Genomic DNA, 22,664 nt, shown 5'->3' on the forward strand with positions numbered 1-22,664 from the left:
CACAGCAAGTCTACCTTAGATTTAAAAAGCATCACAACAAAGCATTTGTGCCTTGGAGTTTGTGTGTTGGTCAGTATATACAAAAACAAAAGACGCAGCTATTGATTTTTAATTAGTATATTGAAATTATGCAAGTCCAACTATAGCAACAAGCTACAACCTTTTTTAGCGGGCCGGCTGCACCTACAAACAGCCCATTTGTCAGTCCTATGCAACATCAGGAGACTTTTATACCGAAGGCATTTAATGCCAACACTCCTTCAGACTATGGTAATTCTGGTTGGATCATGGACACTGGTGCGTCAACTCACCTCACCTCTAGCATTAAAAATTTAAGTACTGTTTTTAATCATTGCATTTATCCTTCTGTTGCTGTTGGTGACGGGAACCACATCCCCGTTGTCAACACTGGTCATAGCATTTTGCCTAATATTAACGACCCCTACACCTGTCTAATGTTCTCGTTACACCTAACATTGTAAAAAACCTTATTTCGGTTCGTCGTTTTGCACGTGATAATAAAGTGTCTGTTTGTTTTGACGAGTTTGGTTTTTCTGTCAAAGACTACGTGACTCATCGTCTGCTCCTCCGATGTGACAGCACCGGAGATCTCTACCCGTTCACACCTCAGTCATCTACACTTGTCCAACATGCTCTCCTCACTACCGCCACTACTTGGCATCAACGTCTCGGACATCCCAGCGTTGAATCATTTCGTCGTCTTGTTTCTAATAACTACATAGCTTGTAACAAAACGAAGCCTCCCGAGTTCTGCCATGCATGCCAACTTGGTAAGCACGTGAGACTTCCGTTCAGTAGTTCTAGTTCGCATGTTACTTCTGCATTTGATATCATTCATTCTGATTTATGGACTTCTCCAGTTTTAAGTCTTAGTGGTTTTAAATACTATGTTATTTTCTTGGATCATTACTCGCATTATTTATGGGTGTTTCCTTTACGCAATAAATCTGAAGTATTCAATATATTTGTACAATTTCGTGCATTCATTAAAACACAATTCAACACTGAAATTAAAGCTTTCCAATGTGATCAAGGGGGAGAATTCGATAACACCGCTTTCCACCAACTGTTCCAATCAAATGGCATTCAACTTCGTCTATCTTGCACTCAAACTTCCCAACAAAACGAAAAATATGAAAGAATGATCCGCACCATAAATAACCTAATCCGCACCCTCCTATTTCAAGCTAAACTACCTCCAACTTTCTGGACAGAGGCACTACACATGGCCGCCTACCTTCTAAATCTTCTCCCATCTTCTGCCATTAACTACGATATTCCTCACACACAACTCTACAAAAATCCACCAAATTATTTCACACTACGTGTCTTCGGTTGCCTCTGTTACCCTCATTTAAACACAACCAACAAACTCGCTCCCCGCTCTACTCCATGCATCTTTCTTGGATACCCATCTAATCATTGGGGCTATCGATGCCTTGATCTCTCCACCCACACAGTTATATTATCTCGACACGTTACCTTCCACGAAACCGTGTTCCCGTATGGTTCCCCCCAATATTCGCCTAATACTACCACCACTACCGTTTCCTATGATTTCCTAGATCCACCACCCAACTCGTTCTCTCGTAGCTTCGCTGACAATCACGCTCCTACTACCGCTCCTACACCACCTACCTCACCCATAAATACCACGCCTCCTACACAACCACCATCTCCTACACCACCACCCCATCCAATCCAGGCAAACCCACCAAATCCAACCACTACTAACACCTCCTCCACTCATCCCATGATCACCCGTCACCGACTTGGCACCACTAAACCCGTAGAACGTCTAAACCTCCATGTGTCTACCATCTCTCCTATCCCTACCTCCTACCCCCACGCCTTTAAAGACCCTAACTGGCAACACGCTATGACTGAAGAGTATAATGCTTTAATTAAAAATGGTACTTGGACTCTTGTGCCTCGCCCTTAGGACACGAACATAGTTCGCTCCATGTGGTTGTTTAAGCACAAGTTTAATGCTGATGGAACCTTGAGCAGGTATAAGGCTCGACTAGTTGCTAATGGTCGTAGCCAGCAGGTTGGTATTGATTGTGATGAGACATTTAGCCCGGTTGTTAAGCCGGCCACCATTCGGACTGTTCTCAGTCTTGCCATTTCTCGACACTGGCCAGTTCACCAGCTCGATGTCAAGAATGCTTTTCTTCACGGCCATCTTACTGAGACTGTCTATATGCATCAGCCCCCAGGATTTCGTGACGCTTCACGCCCCGATCATGTTTGTCTTCTGCAGAAATCCCTTTATGGATTGAAGCAGGCACCCCGTGCCTGGTACCAGCGGTTTGCTGGATATGCTCAGAGTGTTGGTTTTCAGCAGAGTCGTTGTGAAACTTCTTTATTTATATATCGACAAGGGACTGATACTGCATATTTGCTACTTTATGTTGATGATATTGTTTTGACAGCCTCGTCCGATGCTTTTCTACAGCGGGTCATCACCTCTTTACATCGCGAGTTCTCTATGACCGACCTGGGTCCACTTAATTATTTTTTGGGTATTTCGGTTACACGCACTTCTTCAGGGATGTTCTTATCTCAACAGAAGTATGCGACTGAGATTATTGAGCGTGCTGATATGACTGGTTGTCAACCGAGTCGTACGCCTGTTGAGACCAGTTCTAAACTGGGTACTTCAGGTCCTCCGGTCGCTAATCCGACCCTATATCGGAGCCTTGCTGGGGCTCTTCAGTATCTCACATTTACTCGACCCGACATTTCTTATGCAGTACAGCAGATTTGCCTCTTCATGCATGATCCCCGTGAGCAGCATTGGTCCGCTCTCCGACGGATCTTGCGTTATATACAGGGTACTTTGGATCATGGTCTTCAGCTTTACGCTTCTACCACTACAGAGTTGACAGCTTATTCGGATGCTGATTGGGCTGGCTGCCCCAACACCCGTCGATCTACGTTAGGGTATTGTGTATTCTTGGGTAATAATCTTCTCTCATGGTCCTCTAAGCGACAGCTGACACCTTCTCGCTCCAGTGCCGAGGCTGAATATCGCGGGGTTGCTAATGCCGTCGCGGAAACATGTTGGCTACGCAACCTTCTCCGCGAACTTCATTGCCCATTATTTTCAGCTACTATTGTGTATTGTGACAACGTTAGTGCGGTTTACATGTCAGGGAACCCAGTTCAGCACCAGCGGACGAAACACATCGAGATTGACATTCATTTCGTACATGATTTTGTGACTAAGGGACATGTGCGAGTTCTTCATGTTCCTTCTCGTTATCAGTATGCCGACACCTTCACCAAAGGGCTTCCCACTGTCCTGTTTGATGCGTTCAGATCCAGTTTGAGCGTTCGTCCTACTCCCGCTACAACTGCGGGGGGCTGTTAGCAGATATATTTGTTAGCCCATATGTTTGGTAGATTTATTTGTAGCCCATTCTTATAAGGGCCCATTAGGGATTTTATGTGGTAGACTATATATACTCTTTGTAATGTATTATTTTGGCAGCAATCAAATGATAATCATAATCGTAGATTAACACTACGATTATGATTATCATTTGATTGCTGCCAAAATAATACATTACAAAGAGTATATATAGTCTACCACATAAAATCCCTAATGGGCACTTATAAGAATGGGCTACAAATGAATCTACCAAACATATGGGCTAACAAATATATCTGCTAACACTCCTGACCTCCCCTAAAGGAAGCAGACCACCAATCGCTGAACCACATCACAACTTCGATATATGTCGATATTATTTTGTGTCACATCATTTGAAATCCTGATTCCACTACCGAATTGTCAACGTTTTGAAACATAAACAATAGACAGTATTACCATATATACTAATAGTGAAAGGTATCATGATAGTAATTGATTTTTTATTTTTATTTTTATATTATTTTTTTTTGTAAAATATGTATGTATAAGCTGGATGGGCCAACAAAATGAAGTTCTTTGTTTGATGTCGTCATAATTATTTTTCTTTTAATAATTGTTTGTTTCAATCATTTTTTATAAGCTTTTGTCTGTTATAATTCAGTAGGCTTATAACTACCTTTAGTGGTTTGATTCTTGATGTTATAATTCAGTAGGCTTATAACTACCTTTAGTGGTTTGATTCTTGATGTTATAATTCAGTAGGCTTATAACTACCTTTAGTGATTTGATTCTTGATTTAGAATACTAATAATGAATTGTAAGAACAAAGATGATAATGGAGAGAAAGAAAGAAACACTTTGTAAGTGTGAGAAATGGTGCAAGTTTAATGCTTGCATTCATGAGTATTTATAGCCTAAAATCTCAATATAAAAATACATACTTTGTGTACCAAAATTGACTATATGTATACACCAAAATTGACTATCCATATCTATATTATTATTATTATTATAACACTCCCCCTTGGATAGCAATTTTATTTTGTTGAAGATCAACTATAAATTACTGCCTCGTTAAAAACCTTGCTAAAGAAAACCCAGTGGGAAAAAACTTTAGCTAAGGGAAAAAGAGTGCAGCATGGAGTTGACTCCCCCTCAAGTAGACATCGCTTCAGCTGTTACATCTTTTGAACATGTCTCATGCCAATGTTATGAACGTGTGTTCTGAAAATAGCAGTTGGAAGTGCTTTCGTGAAAAGATCAGCAGAGTTTTTGCTAGATTGCACATATCTCATTTCAATCTGGTTGTCCTTAATGAGATTTTGAGTGTATGAGAAGAATCTAGGTGGTATGTGTTTTGTTCGGTCACTTTTGATATACCCTTCTTTCATCTGTGCTATGCAAGCTGCATTATCTTCATAGATAGTTGTTGGACTTTTATCGCGTTCTAGTCCACAAGAATCAGTAATGAGTTGTGTCATTGATCTCAACCAAAAACATTCTCGAGTAGCTTCATGTAATGCAATCACTTCGGCATGATTTGACGATGTAGCAACAAGTGTTTGTTTTTGAGAACGCCATGATATTGCAGTACCTCCATTTAGGAATACATATCCAGTTTGAGATTTAGCTTTATGTGGATCAGATAAATAACCTGCATCTGCATAACCAACCAAATCTTGTTTTGATTCGTTAGAATAAAATAATCCTAAATCAGTAGTTCCTCGAAGGTATCGAAATATGTGTTTGATCCCATTCCAGTGTCTTTTGGTAGGAGCAGAGCTGAACCTTGCCAACAAATTAACTGCAAAAGAAATGTCAGGTCTTGTACAATTTGTAAGATACATAAGAGCTCCAATTGCACTAAGATATGGTACTTCTGGTCCAAGAATGTCTTCTTGATCTTCACATGGACGAAATGGATCAGCTTCAACATTGAGTGATCTAACAACCATAGGAGTACTTAATGGTTTTGCCTTGTCCATATTGAAACGTTTCAAAATCTTTTCAGTATATGTTGTTTGATGTACAAGTAAACCATTAGGCATATGCTCAATTTGTAAACCAAGGCAATACTTGGTTTTTCCGAGATCTTTCATTTCAAATTCTTTCTTTAGAAGTTGAATGGCTTCATGGATCTCTTTATTTGTACCTATGATGTTAAGATCATCAACATAAACAGCTATGATCACATATCCGGATGTTGTTTTCTTAATGAAAACACAAGGGCAAGTAAGATTATTTGTATACCCTTTGCTTATCAAGTAATCACTCAATCGGTTATACCACATACGTCCCGATTGTTTTAACCCATATAAAGATCTTTGTAATTTAATCGAATACATTTCTTTGGGTTTTGCATTTGATGCTTCTGGTACCTTAAATCCTTCAGGTATCTTCATATATATATCACTATCAAGTGATCCATATAGATAAGCAGTCACAACATCCATGAGATGCATTTCTAAATTTTTAGAAACTGCCAGACTGATTAAGTACCTAAAAGTAATTGCATCCATAACAGGAGAATAAGTTTCTTCATAATCAATTCCCGGTCTTTGAGAAAAACCTTGAGCTACAAGTCTAGCTTTATACCTTGTAACTTCATTTTTCTCATTTCTTTTTCGGACAAAAATCCATCTGTATCCTACAGGTTTCACATCTTTAGGAGTGAGAATGATGGATCCGAAAACTTTTCTTTTATTGAGTGATTCTAATTCAGCTCGTATTGCTTCTTTCCATTGAGCCCAATCATGTCTATTTTGACATTCAACCATAGATGTTGGTTCTGGATCATCATCATTATTCATGATGTCATATGCAACATTAAATGAAAATTTCTCATCAAGATTTTTCATTTCATTTCGGTTCCATAATATTTTTGAATATGCATAATTGATTGCAATTTCTGTATTGACATCATCAATCTCCTCTGCAGTAGGAGTACTGATTTGTGGTTCTTCTTGAACACTTTCTTTTACTTCATTATCAGCTGATTTTCTTTTTCGAGGATTTTTATCCTTTGAACCGATTGGTCTTCCACGTTTCTGACGTGGCAAAGATTCATGAGTGACGTTATTGCCAGCTTTTGGAATTTCAATTCGAGCTGGAGTATTTACTGCTGGTATATATGATTTTGTCACCGTTTTTGTATCTGTAAATGCATCAGGCAATTGATTTGCAAGTTCTTGTATATGCATTATCTTTTGAACTTCTGTCTCGCATTCTTTTGTGCGAGGATCAAGATACTTTAATTGAGGTTCACACCATGAAACATCATTTTCTTTATTTTTCATTTCTCCCCCTAATCTAGGGAACAATGTTTCATTAAAATGACAATCAGCAAAACGTGCTGTAAAAACGTCACCTGTCATAGGTTCAATATACCTTAATATTGAAGATGTTTCATATCCAACATATATTCCCAACCTCCTTTGAGGACCCATTTTTGTACGTTGTGGTGTCGCAATTGGAACATACACTGCACAACCAAATGTTCTAAGATGGGAAATATTTGGCTCTTGACCAAAAGCAAGTTGTAGGGGGGAATATTTATGACTTGCACTTGGTCTGATGCGAATCAATGCAGCAGCATGTAAAATTGCATGACCCCATATAGATACAGGGAGTTTTGTTCTCATTATCAATGGTCTAGCGATTAACTGTAAACGTTTAATCAATGACTCGGCTAAACCATTTTGTGTATGCACATGAGCAACAGAATGTTCAACAACAATTCCTATAGACATGCAATAGTCATTAAATGCTTGAGATGTAAATTCACCAGCATTATCAAGTCTCACCCTTTTAATGGTGTAATCAGGAAAATGAGCTCTCAATTTAATAATTTGGGCAAGAAATTTTGCAAATGCCACATTACGGCTTGATAACAGACAAACATGAGACCATCTGCTAGATGCGTCTATTAGAACCATGAAATATCTAAATGGTCCACATGGTGGATGAATTGGTCCACATATATCACCTTGAATTCTTTCAAGAAACATTGGTGATTCTTTCTCAACCTTAAGTGGTGAGGGTCTAGTTATCAATTTTCCAAGAGAGCAAGATGTACATGGAACCATTGTATCATGATGGATTTTTCTATCCTTTAGTGGATGTCCATGAGTACATTCAATAATCCTTTTCATCATTGTTGATCCTGGATGGCCTAATCTGTTATGCCATAAACTGAATACACCAGGATCAATATATTTTTCGTTAACTACCATATGTATTTCTGGTACATTTATATGTGTATAATGTAATCCAGAACTAAGTCTTGGCAGTTTTTCAACCACATGACTCTTGTCAGTGATACTTAAATATTTCTCATTTTCTGTTGTCACTGACTGATAATCATACCCGTTAAGGTATATGTCGGAGAAACTCAATAAATTTCTGCTTGACTTGGGAGAAAATAAGGCATCATTTATTAAAAATTTTGTACCATTTGGTAGTATGAAATTTGCCTTTCCTATCCCTTTTATCAAGTTAGCAGGTCCTGATATTGTATGTATAGTTCCTTCCGTTGGTTTTAGATCAATAAAATATTTCTCGGATTTAAGTATAGTGTGTGTAGTTCCACTGTCTGCTATACAGAGATCTCCACCACTTGATTGATGTTGTATTCCAGCAAAATTCATATTGAACTTCATATATAAGAAATAAATAGTGAGTACATTAATATTACACAATATTTTAAACGCAAATAGATAGTACTGAAACATTTAGCAAACATAATGACAAAGACAGACGATATTAAATCGTTTATTTTTCAAAAGACACACAACTTAAACATTCAAGAAATCTTCATATAAATCAGATGGTTTCTCAGTGACTGTTGGATCAATATTATCCACAAAATTTACTTCCTTTTCTTTACCTTTCAGCGAATCCTGATACATCTTAACAAGATGTTTAGATGTTCGGCAAGTATTAGCCCAGTGGCCCATTCTACCACATCTGTAGCAAGATTCTTCAGAATTTTTAGAAGAATTTTCTTCAACATCTTGTTTAATGGGCTTGTTTTGTGGTTGATATTTATATTTTCGTGGATTACTATTTCTTTGACCACCACGGCCACGACCACGACCACGTCCACGCCCATTACCATTACCATAAGGATGGTTTCTACCATAGTTATGGCTTTTGGCATGATGATGGTGATGGTTATTATAACCACGACCTTGCCCGCGTCCTTGTCCCTGTTTATAATTATTTGCAGTATTTGCTTCAGGGATTGCAAGTGTACCAGTAGGACGGGATTGCTGATTTTTCATTAATAGCTCATCATTTTGCTCTGCAACTAAGAGATATGAATTAAGTTCAGGATATGTTTTGAACTTTAGCATTCTCAAATTTCTTTGCACTGTGATGTTTGCAGCATTCATTGTGGAGAAAGTTTTCTCCATCATGTCTGCATCACTAATTTCATGTCAACAGAATTTAAGTTGTGAACATGTATTATACAGAGCTGAGCTGTATTCATTTACTTTCTTAAAGTCTTGGAACCTTAATGTTCTCCATTGTTCCATTGCAGCTGGAAGTAAAATTTCTCTTTGATTATTGAATCTGCTTTTGAGACCTTCCCATAAAACATGGGGATCTTCTACAGTCACATAATTATTTTGTAAGCATTCATCAATATGTTGATGAATAAAGCAACATGCCGTAGCTTGTTCTTTTTCAGAACAAGTGTTGTTTTCATTTATGGTTTCAAGAATGCCCATTGATTTAAGATGCATTTTTACTTTTATAACCCATGGCATGTAGTTGTTTCCAGTTGATTCTAAAGGAGTAAATTTAAGCTTTTCCAGATTCGACATTTTCTATTATCAAAAATTAAAACAAACATCATGATAAATTAGAGTCAATTTATATTCATAAGTATATAAACATTAAACATAAATTTAATATAACATAAATGATAAGTAGGTGACAGTGTCGACCATGTGTAAGTAATCATAAATAAATGTTATATAACAAAAATATAAATATTAGTAAACATAAATGAAAATTTGGCGACAGTGTCGACCATATATTTTTTCAGGTGGTATAACCGACCTATATCATTCTGGTGGTATAACCGACCATATATCATTTTTGGTGGTATAACCGACCATATATCATTTTGGTGGTATAACCGACCATATATCATTTTGGTGGCAGAGCCAACCATATTTAGTATTAAGATTATCGTGCTGATAACGTGTTATAATTCAGTAGGCTTATAACTACCTTTAGTGGTTTGATTCTTGATGTTATAATTCAGTAGGCTTATAACTACCTTTAGTGGTTTGATTCTTGATGTTATAATTCAGTAGGCTTATAACTACCTTTAGTGATTTGATTCTTGATTTAGAATACTAATAATGAATTGTAAGAACAAAGATGATAATGGAGAGAAAGAAAGAAACACTTTGTAAGTGTGAGAAATGGTGCAAGTTTAATGCTTGCATTCATGAGTATTTATAGCCTAAAATCTCAATATAAAAATACATACTTTGTGTACCAAAATTGACTATATGTATACACCAAAATTGACTATCCATATCTATATTATTATTATTATTATAACATTGTCAAGTATATATGTATCTTTTTTACATTTTATTTGACAAAAAGTTTGTACTAATTATTCACATGTTGATCATTATTGTAAACTAATTGTAAACTATTGAAACACTATTTGAAATAAGCTTTATGACGTGCCAACAAAATGAAGTTGTTTGCATGATGTCATCATAATTTTTTTTTTTTTTTTATAATTATTTGTTTCAACCATTTTTTATAAACTTTTGTCAGGTATATATGATATATCTTTAATCTTTAAATTTTAACAAAAAGTTTGTACTAGTTAGTCACATGCTGATCATAATTATATAATTATAAACTATTAAAACAATATTTGAAGTATTGATCGAAACCATTTTTCACAACAACGCCCGAGTCTATTCCCATTCGTTAAAACTTAAACGCATATAGGAGATTTAGAAGTAGAATGTATACAATATTGAAATGTGTATAGTTTGATACACGTTCAAACTATAAACCCAAAAACATATTGAAGAGAAAATCATCCATACAACTGCACTGCTAACAAATAATAATAACTTAAACATTGACCTAATTGTACATATAAACCATCAATGAATTTTGGAATAGGATTCATATTTCAAAGATTATGCTTGATTTCACATAAGTCAAGATATATATGTCTTAGGGTGATAGGGTCCAAGATCACATTTAAGTTAAATATATGACCCTTAGTATATTACCTATAAAGTCCAAAAAGTTCATGTTTATAATTCTACGGAACCTGTACCCCTTAAAACAAGTTCATGTTTATAATTCTACGGAACCTGGTGTACCCCTTAAAAATAGCTTCCTTCCTTAGAGCACCCGGAGTGGGGCTCGTCCCTCACCCCGTTTCCATCCGCGACACCGTCTACCCTCTCCACTCACCCGTCACCGTCCCCCGTCCCCCATCCCTGGGTTGTCGTCGTCAACGTGACGGCCGTGTCTCTTCTTTATTTAATTTTTTTGTTTTTGTTTCTTGATTCATTTTTGATGTTTCATGTAAAGAGAAAGATGATGAATAAAGGTGATGAGATGCTGGAAGTTGTTTTAGGTTCAAAAATGAATCAAATATAATAAATTAAGGGCTTGTTGGTTCTCATTTTGGGCCAAACTTTGTTGAATATAAAAAATCAATTAGATTATTTTAAATTTTTACTTACTTGATTAAGGTCAAATTTGTTGTAATATAGTCAACATATGAAATAGTAATGTTGAAAAATGTGGATGATCAATAATTGTAGGCTAGTGAAATTTCATGTATAAATATATGGTGAATGTAAGAAAGAAACTTGCACATTTCTTAATAATATTCTTATTTCTCTCTTCTACTCTTTACTAACTCTATAAGTTAATAATAATAATTACAAGTTAATAGGCTACTAATAGTTGTCATTAACAACTAAGTTACAACACGTTATCAGCACGAAGTGCTCCGTATAATCAAGGTTTATCTAAGCAAACACAAGTCACTAATCAAGGTAAGAAATTCTTTAACGATATCTTCTATTATTTATTAGTAAGGTAAATATTATTATCATCATAAGTAAAATTATATTTCTGTAATCTAACTTTTATTAACTTCACTAACATTTATATTTATGTTATTTAAGTTATATATGGTCGGTTATACCGCCTGAATTATATTTCTGTAATCTAACTTTTATTAACTTCACTAACATTTATATTTATGTTATTTAAGTTATATATGGTAGGTTATACCGCCTGAATTATATTTCTGTAATCTAACTTTTATTAACTTCACTAACATTTATATTTATGTTATTTAAGTTATATATGGTCGGTTATACCGCCTGAATTTTATTTCTGTAATCTAACTCTTATTAATTTCACTAACATTTATATTTATGTTATCTAACATTTATGATTACTTATGCAATTAATCATTATTTATTTCATGCATACTAATGTTTATTCTTAAAATTTATTATTTATGCATAATATGTTTATTCTCTTAAACTTCGTATTTATACTAAACATATTTATACTAAATGTATTTATAGTAATCGTATTTATACTAATAAAATTCTTTTATTAAAATTATTATTAATACAACGAGTACATAACAGTCGTTAACGTCAACTAATGCCGTTACAACGGTCATATGTATATAACGGTTGTTAACATCAACTGACGACGTTACAACGACTATATTTTTCAAATATAAAATAAACATCTCCGTTTTCACATTTTCACAAATCAATCTTCATTTTCTCAGATTACCACTCTAAAAAAAAAAGTTTTTTTTGTAAAGATGATTCACACAAGGATGATTTTTCCTATTGTCTTGGTCATACTAACTATCATCATTGTTGCTAATATACCACGGGGTGAACCTATATTCTATCTTGCTCTTGTGGTTTTATCATTTGTAATAATGCCATTATTTTGTTGTTTGCTACTTATGAATTTAAAATGATTTTAATTACATTTTATTATTGTCTATGAATAGAAGTTGATTATGATTATGATTTATGTTGTTCATCTTTTTTTTTATAATAGAAAATGTTGAATTTAAAAAGGCTTAAATTTGCTCCTTTAGAATCAAGTGGGAACAACTACTTAACATGGGTTATGAATGTAGAAAAACATCTCGAATCAATCGGTATTTTAGAAACCCTGAATGAAAATAACAATTGTTTCGAACAAGAGAAACCAATAGCAAGTATTTTTCTTAGCAAACATATTGACGAGTCCTTAGAATCTACATATTATATGATCGAAGATCCAAGTATATTATGGAAAATACTCAAAGATAGATACAATATTAATTATCAAGAAATAACGGTGATACATGAAATAATAAAATTAAAGATGTTAGTAGACGCTCTTATAAGAATCCCGGAGATTCTTATTAATGATCTGGTAACGTGGATCATCAGTCTAGTATTTCTTGAATACATGAACATCTTGTTTAGCTCTACAAATAAGTCCCAAAAGAAAAGAAAACGAGAATGAATCTGTTGAAAAATCTTGATCAAATAAACCCTGAGCTACTTTGAGACTTGAATGGTTTGAATTTTCTAAAATGCCTAGCTTGTTATGTATTACTCATAAATAAATGGTTTTAGACCATAACGCATATGTTTATTAAGTGTTATCTTTTATGTACTTCAGATTGTAACTTGTTTGCAGGTAATATAATTTGATTATCTTGCTGAAATATAACTCATTATTTGCTTATCTTGTTTGAAGTTTTAGTATGAATCTTGCTGAAATACAACATCAATTAAATGGTAAAGACCTATGTATTGCAGATAGTGGTAACATACAAATCTAAGAAATATTTAATTGATTTAAATCAAATGAAAGAATTATAAATACTATATCAGATGTTGCAAACTTGATATAAGGAACGGAATAGGCAAAATTCATGTTACCAAATGGTACAAATTTTCTGATAAATAATGTCTTGTTTTCTCCAAATAATGAAAGAGAATTTTGTTAAGTTTCTCTGATATATATCATAATGGATATGATTATCAGTCAATGATAACAGAAAAATGAGAAATATCTATGTAGCACCGAAAAGCGCATATGATTAAAAGCGCATATGATGATAAGCACAACGCATATGATGAAAAATGCATATGATAAAAAGCGCATATGATGAAAAGCGCATATGATAAAAGGCGCATATGATGAAAAGCGCAGCGCATATGATAAAAAGCGCATATGATGAAAAGTGCATATGATGAAAAGCGCATATGATAAAAAGCGCATATGATAAAAAGCGCATATGATGAAAAGCGCAGCGCATATGATTAAAAGCGCATATGATGAAAAGTGCATATGACGAAAAGCACATCGCATATGATTAAAAGTGCATATGGTGAAAAGGATATATGATGAAAAGCGCATATGGTGATTAATGAAAAAACACATATGGTGATTAATGAAAAAGCACATATGGTGATTAATGAAAAGCACATATGGTGATTAATGAAAAAATACATATGGTGATTAATGAAAAGCACATATGGTGATTAATGAAAAGTATATTGTGAAAAGGAATCACAAATGTTTCTTGAAAGAATTAAAGGTTATATATATGGACCAATTCATCCATCATGTGGACCATTTTGATATTTCATGGTTCTAATAGATGCATCTAGCGGATGGTCTCATGTTTGTGGTTTATCAAGCCGTAATATGGCATTTGCAAAGTTTCTTGCACAAATTATTAAATTGAGAACACATTATTCTGATTACACCATTAAAAGGATGAGACTTGATAATGCTGGTGAGTTAACATCTCAAGCATTTAATAGGGATTATTGTTGAACATCCAGTTGCTCATGTGCATACACAAAATTGGTTTAGATGAATCAATAGATAAACGCTTGCAGCTAATAACTAGACAATTGGTAATGAGTACAAAACTCTCAATATTTATATGGGGACATGTAAATTTACATGATGCGACATTAATTCGCATTAAACCAAGTGCAAGTCATAAATATTCTCCATTACCAACTTAATTTTGGTCGAGAGCCAAATATTTTCCATCTTAGAACATTTGGTTGTGCAGTGTATTTTTAATTGCACCACCACAACAAATGGTTCCTCAAAGAAGGATTGAAATATATGTTGGATACGAAACATCTCCAATCATAAGATATATTGAATCCATGACGGGTGATGTTTTTACAGCACGTTTTTGGTGATTGTCATTTTAATGAAAAATTGTTCCCTAGATTAGGGGGACAAATTAAAAAAAAAAATGATGTTTCATGATGTGAACATCAATTAAGATATCTTGATCATCGCACAAAAGAATGCGAAATAAAAGTTCAAAAATAATGCATATGCAAGAACTTGCAAATAAATTACCCAATGCATTTATAGATACAAAAAGGAGTGACTAAATCATATATACCAGCAGTAAATGATTAAGCTAGAATTGAAATTCCAAAAGCTGGCAATAATGTCACTCATGAGTCTTCACCACGCCAGAAATGTGGGAGACCAATTGGTTCAAATGATAAAAATCCTTGAAAAATAAAATCAGCTGATAATGAGGTAAAAGAAAGTGTTCAAGAAGAACCACAAATCAATACTCCTTCTGCAGAGGAGATTGATGATGTCAATACGGAATTTTCAATCAATTATGCACATTCAAAAATATTATGGAACCGAAATGAAATGAAAAATCTTGATGAGATATTTTCATATAATGTTGCATATGACATCATAAATGATGATGGTGATGATCCAGTACCAAAATCTATCATGGAATGTCAAAATAGACATGATTGGAATCAATGAAAAGAAACAATACGAGCTAAATTTGAATCGCTCAATAAAAGAAAAGTTTTCGAATAAATCATTATCACTTTTAAAGATGTGAAACGTATGGGACACAAATGAATTTTTACTCGAAAAGAAAATGAGAAAAATGAAGTTACAAGGTAAAGCTAGACTTATAACTCAAGACTTCTCTCAAAGACCAGAAATTTAGTATAATGAAAGTTATTCTCCTGTTATGGGTGAAATTACTTAATCAGCCTGACAGTTTTTAAAAATTTAGAATGCATATAATGGATGTTATTACTACTTATTTAAATGAATCACTTGATAGTGATATATACATGAATATACATGAAGAGTTTAAAGTATCAGAAACATCTAATGCAAAACACAAGGAAATGTATTCCATTAAATCACAAAGATTTTTATATGGGTTGATACAATGGTATAACCGATTAAGTGATTACTTGATAAGAAAAAGGGTATATAAATAATCTTATTTTCACATGTGTTATTATTAAGAAAACAATGTTCGGATATGTGATTGTAAGTTGTTTATGTCAATGATCATAACATCATATGAACAAATAAAGAGATTCATGAAGTCATTCAACTTCTAAAGAAAGAATTTGAAATGAAAGATCTCGGAAAAACCAAGTATTGCCTTGGTTTACAGATTGAGCATATGCCTAATGGTTTACTTGTACATCAAACAACTTATACCGAAAAGATTTTAAAACATTTTTAAAGACAAAACCATTAGTTGTTAGATCACTCAATATTGACACTGATCCATTTCATCACCGTGAAGATCATGAAGATCTTAACGGATCAGAAGTTCCATATCTTAGTGCAATTTGTGCGATTATGTATTTTACAAATTGTATAAGACCTGACATTTCTTTTGCAGTTAATTTGTTGACAAGGTTCAAAACAGCCCCTACAAAAAGATATTGGAATGGGATCAAGCACATATTTTGATACCCTTGAGGAACTGCTGATTTAAAATTATTTTTTTTTCTAACGATTTAAAACAAGATTTGGTTGATTATGTGTAACGACCCGGATTTTTCCGATCATTTTATACTTATGAGATTAATATTTACATAAAATAAACCTTACCAACATGATAAGCAATCCAAACTGTTGAGACTTATGTTTTTGAAAAGAGTTTCACACAACGTTTGACCGTCCAATTTGACCGATGATATCACGAACTATATAACACACGATAATTATACGATTATGTATATGTACATATCTATACATATTTAACATGATTTAAGGATGGTTTAACATTTCATTGTGAACTAACAACAATGAGTTATAAGTATACTTTGAGACCACTAACTTAAGTTATCAAAACGATAACTATATGTAACATTCTTTGACATATATACTTACAATATATAATGTGTTGGTGATCTATGTGACCAATATGATTTAAGTGTAATGGGATTAATTTGTAACCAAAATAATCTTGATAAATATCGAACAAGTTTGGGGAAGTGTGGAGTGCACACTTGTTTGAACTTATCTTGATTATGACGGGGGTTCGGGGGCAGCGCCCCCGATAAGCGGGGTCCAAGGGGTGGCAACCCCTGGCGGGGTCCAAGGGGCAGAGCCCCTGGCTGGGGTCGAGCTGCCAGGTCAGCTTGGAATTTTTTTTTTTGGGCTAACATTGCTTTATTAAAAATGTCTTAAAATTTTATTTTGGCCCGGTTTGACCCAAAAATAAAAGCCCAGTTTTGAGCCTCTTTTACAGTTATAAACCCGTCCATATTTGAATTCTTGTTCCGATTCCTCAAAATTTCTACAAGTATATCTAGGGTATATGTAACCGTATCATACCCAGCTTCTATACGTATTTACTATTGGTATATACCAACAATAAACTTCAATGATCAGCCACTAGACATGATGTTACACGTGGGAACCAGCCATTTAACCTCATGTGTGACTTTTGTGCAAGAAAACAAACTAAATCTCCTATATATCCATCCCATAATCATGCTATTTTGCACACACACACACACATACAATTTCATTTCCAATTTTCTTTCAAGTTAATTCACTCCCTAATCTCTCTTCATTTACCTACTCAAGAACGTATCAATATAGTCATCCGATTTCAAGGAGATTACATTCAATCTTTCAATCCCACTCCACTACTCTTTTGATTCCAAGATTTTCCTTACCTTTTCCAGTAGCTTTGTCCAAGTAACTTGAGGTAGTAACCTTATTCATAACCTTATTCGATTCATATTTATATAGCTATCTTATTTTGTGTTATAAAATTTTAACAACAAGAACATAGTTTGAGTGATTTCAAACTTGTTCGCAAACTAAATAGATCCTTCTAATTTGATTTTTAAAAACACTTCAAGACCTGTAATATATCATATTATGACAAAATCGGATTAATCATATCTTGGCTAATTAACATAATATTTAATATATATTTACTTATGATTTTATTTTATATATTTCAGGACCACCCGTAAACAACACGAGAAGATTAATCATAAAACCTCATGATTGTACGCAACACGTCATTTGACAACACGGTACTTTATGTACGCAACACGTCATTTGACAACATGGTACCATGGGTCAAGATTAATTCTGATCAACACGAATACGATGGGGTCTTTATTTATTTTATTGAGCAACTAATTGTGGACCACTAATATCGGACTGCTAACTACGGACTAAGAAAATATTAAAAGTATTATAAGTATATATATATATATATATATATATATATATATATATATATATATATATATATGTGTGTGTGTGTGTGTAACGATTACTTGAAAAGAAAATATGTTGATATATTATATATATGGTTAGGTTCGTGATATCTATCGGAGACCAAGTCGAGTTAAATACCTTCAAGGCAAAAGTGAGTATATAGTCCCACTTTTAAACTCTAAATATTTCGGGATGAGAATACATGCATTTTATGATTTACGTTATGGACACAAGTGATTAAAAATATATATTCTACGTTGAGTTGTACCACTGGCATACTTCCCTGTAACTTGGTAACTACTATTTACATGAGGTATTGTAAACGCGAATCCTGTTGATAGATCTATCGGGCCTGACAACCCCAACCGGACTGGACGACCAGTATTCAACGGATGCACAGTACTTCGTTTCGGTAACTACACTTGGTACGGTGTAGTAAGATTTCATAATAAAGGGAATATGCGACGTTGATTAAATGTTAAGTATGGTTATCAAGTGCTCAACAACTTAGAATATTTTTATTAAAACGTTTATATATGAAATCTTGTGGTCTATATTTATAACGCTGCCGGCATTAAACCTATATCTCACCAACTTTATGTTGACGTTTTAAGCATGTTTATTCTCAGGTGATAACTAAAAGCTTCCGCTGCAACATGTTGAATTTAAGCAAGATCTTAAGTATGCATATTTGTGTCAAAAATAAAACTGCATATCGGAGGATTTGTAATGTAAAATATGTTGGAGGTCGTATTGTTATTATCACATGTAAAGTTTGTAAGTCTAAGATTATCGCTAAACGATAATCATTATTAAGTTGTTTAAACATTGTATTTGTAATAAAAGCTATGGTTTGTATTGTAAAAACGAATGCAGTTTTTGAAAAATGTCGCATATAGAGGTCAATACCTCGCGATGAAATCATATGTTATTGTATTCGTTCTTATGGTTAAGGTCGGGTTATGACATTATGTATATGCAGATCATATATATCTAATCCTCATAAAGATAAATCTCAAACTAGATATGTATTCCTAAATGGAGGTACCACAAAATCATGACGTTCTCAAAACAAACACTTATTGCAACATCATCAAATCATGACGAAGTGATTGCAGTACATGAAACTACTCGAAAATATGTTTGGTTAAGATCAATGACATAAATCATTATTGATTCTTGTGGACTAGAATTCTATAAAAGCCCAACAACTATCTATGAAGATAATGCAGCTTGCATAGTACAAATGAAAGAAGAGTATCAAAAGTGACAGAACAAAACATAAATGCTGACGAGGCACTAAAGTCATAGACGGTCTTAACGGTCATAAGTTTGATGGAAAAGAATGGTATGTTGGTAAGGCTCAGAAAAAGACTGAAAGGGAATAGGAATTGAAACAACGGTTTGAGCAAACCATGAAGGAGACTGTGGACAAATCACAAGGACTAAACTTGAACATATAGGATTTAGATGATACACTTTCAGATGAAAACCTCAGATTCTTCTCTATACTCAAGATCTCATAAAAGACAACCAGATTAAAATGAGATATGTTCAATCCAGCAAAAACTTTGCTGATCTTTTCACTAAAGCACTTCCAACTGCCATTTTCAGAACATATGTTCACAATATTGGCATGAGGCATGTTCAAAAGATGTAACAGCTCAGCGATATCTACTTGAGGGGGAGTCAACTATATGCTGCACTCTTTTTCCCTTAGCTAAAGTTTTTATCCCACTGGATTTTTCTTTGGCCAAGGTTTTTAACGAGGCAGTAATTTATAGTCGATATCCGATCAAACAAAATTGTCATCCAAGGGAAAGTGTTGTAATATAGTCAACATATGAAATAGTAATGTTGAAAAATGTGGATGATCAATAATTGTAGGCTAGTGAAATTTCGTGTATAAATATATGGTGAATGTAAGAAAGAAACTTGCACCTTTCTTAATAATATTCTTATTTCTCTCTTCTACTCTTTACTAACTCTATAAGTTAATAATAATAATTACAAGTTAATAGGCTAAACGTAGTAGTTGTCATTAACAACTAAGTTACAACAAAATTATAATTGATTGATTTAATTGTAAAAAAAAAATTGTCTAATATTAAATTTGATTTAATTATTTTAATTTATTGATGTTATTTCCATTTTTATTTAATTGTTTTCATTATTGAATTAATTTAATCATTAAAAAAATAAAAAAAACAGTGACATGGTAACTAACCTGGGTCACAACTCTCAATGCTCTTAGCCTCTATCGTTCTTCCAATTCATGTTCTCTTTTCCTCTGTCTTTCGTCTATTTCGTCCAGCTTTGCCCTTCGCTCAGCTTCTTCTATATTTCGTCTTTCAGCCTCTGCATATATCCAATTTAAAATGTAAAACTGTGAGGATCCATGAAAACATAAAATGCATCAACCGCTTTCCATTCAATGTGGTCAAAAGTAAAGGTTCCCAGAAACATGTGTCGAGTAAAGGTGATATTTAATGTATAGATTGGGCACCGCCGGAGACTTGAAGTGAAATAGTATTTGTCCAAAAAAACTTAATATAATACTCTATCAGATAAGCTGCATCAAAAACTACTACTTCAATAAATAGAAGTTTGAATATATTTGAGTAATTCAAAAAAGGTTTAATGCTTAAGAACACCTTTAATAAGTTTTTACCCGTCTGACAAACTACAAATACAACATTAACCAGCCCACCCATTCATGGGCAAAGGGTCAAATCCGTCATATCTAGCTGGCAATAGCAGGTGAAGACTTTTTGCACAGTGTAACACATAGATAGATGGTCCAAATACATATAACCGCACACAAGACACATTTTTTTAAGAAATATTATAATCACATGAAATAGAAAGACTCACCACCTTCACACTTGCGAGCTTCATCCTCCTCACGCAAACTATTGCGTCTTTCTTCTTCAATTTTAAAAAAAGTAGATTAATTTCCTCTTAATCTCTCTCTCCTCTTTTTGTACCCTGAGTCGTTGCTCCCTCTCATATTTCATTATGTAATAATCTGTCTGACGACGGCTAGCCACTTTTTCTTCAAATTCCCTCTAGATACATCAATTAAGATACCAGTAAATAAAGTTTGAGCTATAAACAAAAGAAAAAGCCTGCTTGTACATACTAGTAGCTGATGCATGTATCCCTTCAACCCACTTATTTTTAGTTGGGTGATATATAAGTCATTACCCAAACCAACCCATTATTTATTAGGTAAGGGAATTGAGATTATCAACTCTGTATACAATAAAAGATATCATTGGCCGTAGACCAATGATATCTTCCTCAGTACGTACACCCTTTTCCAATTCATGATTTGCTATATTAATTTTAATTAAAACAGCCCACATTGTGTTCCCTGGCCCAACAAGCGCAACCCACAAAATTATAAATCTAAGCCCACCATATGCATAAAAAAGAATATATACAAGTGATGAAAATCAGAACAGACCTTATCTTGGATAAGGCGAGTAAGTCTATACTTCTCCCTCACATCTTCTTCATGGCGGGCTCTACTCAACTCAACCTCAACCTGCAACAACACTTCACTTAGCAAGACTGCTTGGTCAAGCGACTCTTTCAGCAAGTTCACATCCTTATATTTATCAGAGATATCTCCACTGCAATATATTGAAGTAATATTGTATAAGCAAGAAGGCTTAAGCTAAATGGAGTAACTAAGAACTGTTGTAAAAGTATGTTGAGTCTGCAGACATGTCGGTTTGGAGACTAACCCGTCCTGTTTTGGACAAAAACGCCTAAAAAGTCAGTTCAAAGTCGGTCAAAGTTAAAGTTGGCCAAAATTTTAATATTTTCTAAAACTAGATTTTGTGCCTATATCTATGTATGAAATATTCATGTTTTATGTTTGACATATTTATGTGTAATATATATATATATATATATATATATATATATATATATATATATATATATATATATATATATATATATATATATATATATATAGGGGCAGGATCAATGGGGAAGTAACCAATCGGGGGGAAAGCGGGGGGAGCAAAATTTAATTTTTTTTTTCAATTTTTTGGAATTTTTTTTTTCGGCATCAAGATCACATGAAAATATGAAAATTTAGAAGAGACACTTCGTGATGAATGTTATTATTTAGGCGGGAAAACGATCGACAAAAATAACATTCAAGATAATATTGTTCGTGAAGAATATGAACGCTTTTTTTCCATGTTTTGTGAAGTAAAATTTAGCCCGATTTAGAGTTTAGGGTTTAGGGTTTGGTGTTTATTCCATAAACCCAAAACATCAAACCCTAAACCCTAAACTCTAAACCGTTCGTGTTAAAAACTCAATCTAAATTCTAAATCTAAACCCTAAATTTCTAAACCCTAATATCTAAACCCTATAAACTCTAATATCTAAACCCTAATATCTAAACCCCAATAGCTAAAACCTCAATATACGCTCGAAAAACACGATAATTGTTATATATTACTTCTTCGAGCGTTTTCCCGCCAAAATAAAAACATTTATCACAAAGTGTCTCTACTAAATGTTCATATTTTCATCTCATCTATAATGTTCGTGAACAAAGTTTTTTCAAAAAACGAAAAAAAAAGTTTTTGCTTCCCCCGATTGGTTACTTCCCTCTTGATCCAACCCCTAT

The 22,664-nt window shown here is 33.8% G+C and overlaps 1 long non-coding RNA gene across 1 annotated transcript; it reads right to left on the reverse strand.

Moving 5' to 3' along the window:
• Positions 1 to 20,233: 20,233 nt before the first annotated feature.
• On the reverse strand, positions 20,234 to 21,506 carry LOC139875863 (uncharacterized). Its single transcript, XR_011767959.1, has 3 exons — positions 21,477 to 21,506; positions 20,885 to 21,075; positions 20,234 to 20,365 (listed from the first exon to the last, which is right to left on the reverse strand). It is a non-coding gene; the product is annotated as an uncharacterized lncRNA (long non-coding RNA).
• Between the last annotated feature and the right edge of the window lie 1,158 nt (positions 21,507 to 22,664).

This window comes from Rutidosis leptorrhynchoides, chromosome 1, assembly GCF_046630445.1.
Source record: "Rutidosis leptorrhynchoides isolate AG116_Rl617_1_P2 chromosome 1, CSIRO_AGI_Rlap_v1, whole genome shotgun sequence".
NCBI lineage: Eukaryota > Viridiplantae > Streptophyta > Magnoliopsida > Asterales > Asteraceae > Rutidosis > Rutidosis leptorrhynchoides.